This window comes from Olea europaea, chromosome 5, assembly GCF_002742605.1.
Source record: "Olea europaea var. sylvestris chromosome 5, O_europaea_v1, whole genome shotgun sequence".
Lineage (NCBI taxonomy): Eukaryota > Viridiplantae > Streptophyta > Magnoliopsida > Lamiales > Oleaceae > Olea > Olea europaea.
Window position 1 is genome coordinate 2806211 of NC_036241.1, and position 814 is coordinate 2807024.

Consider the following 814-nt stretch of genomic DNA (forward strand, 5'->3'; position numbering starts at 1 on the left):
CGTAGATGACATAAAAAGCACCTTTTGTTATGCATTTTGGTTATTGATCATGTGTGCTTTCTTGGACCTCAAAGAAGCATCAATCAGTTGCTCAATCATCAGCAGAAGTTGAATATGTATCAGCTACGCTTGCCAAATCTCAAGCACTTTGGCTAAGAAGTATTTTTGAATACGTTAGTGAAAAGCAAAAGGAAGCCACAAATACATTTTATGATAACAAATCAGCCATAGCAATGAAAAAGAATCACATTTATCATAGCAATCAAGCATCACTTTATCAGAGATGCAGTTGAAGGCGAAGAAGTGAAGTTGATGTTCTACAGGTCTGAAAAGCAAGTAGCTGATATATTCATCAAAACATTGCCACGAGGAAAATTTCAGCCACTGAGAGAAACACTAGGAGTTGAAGAAAAACACATTTAGGGGAAGAATGTTATTATGTAATGTGTTTAATTGTAAAAAAAGTCAAAGTATGTGCAAAACAAATTAGGGCTACAAATGTAAATTGTAGAGAGTTTTGGAGTTTATATAAATAGTATGGATAATTATATTACCACTAGAAATTTTACTAAGTACACGACAAATTTCTTATTTACTAAAATATCCTTAAGTAAAATTTCATAATTAAAATTCTAATATACTTTTTAATTAAATAAATTATTATTACACCACAAATGTAAAACTTAATTTCTTTCTTCATTTTTTCTCAACATTTCATTGTTCATAGCTTTTCTGGCGACTTTTGTCTTCCTTTACGGCAGTAAGATAATTTTTTTCCTCACTGTAAATTAATTCATTTTTTCAATTTATTTAT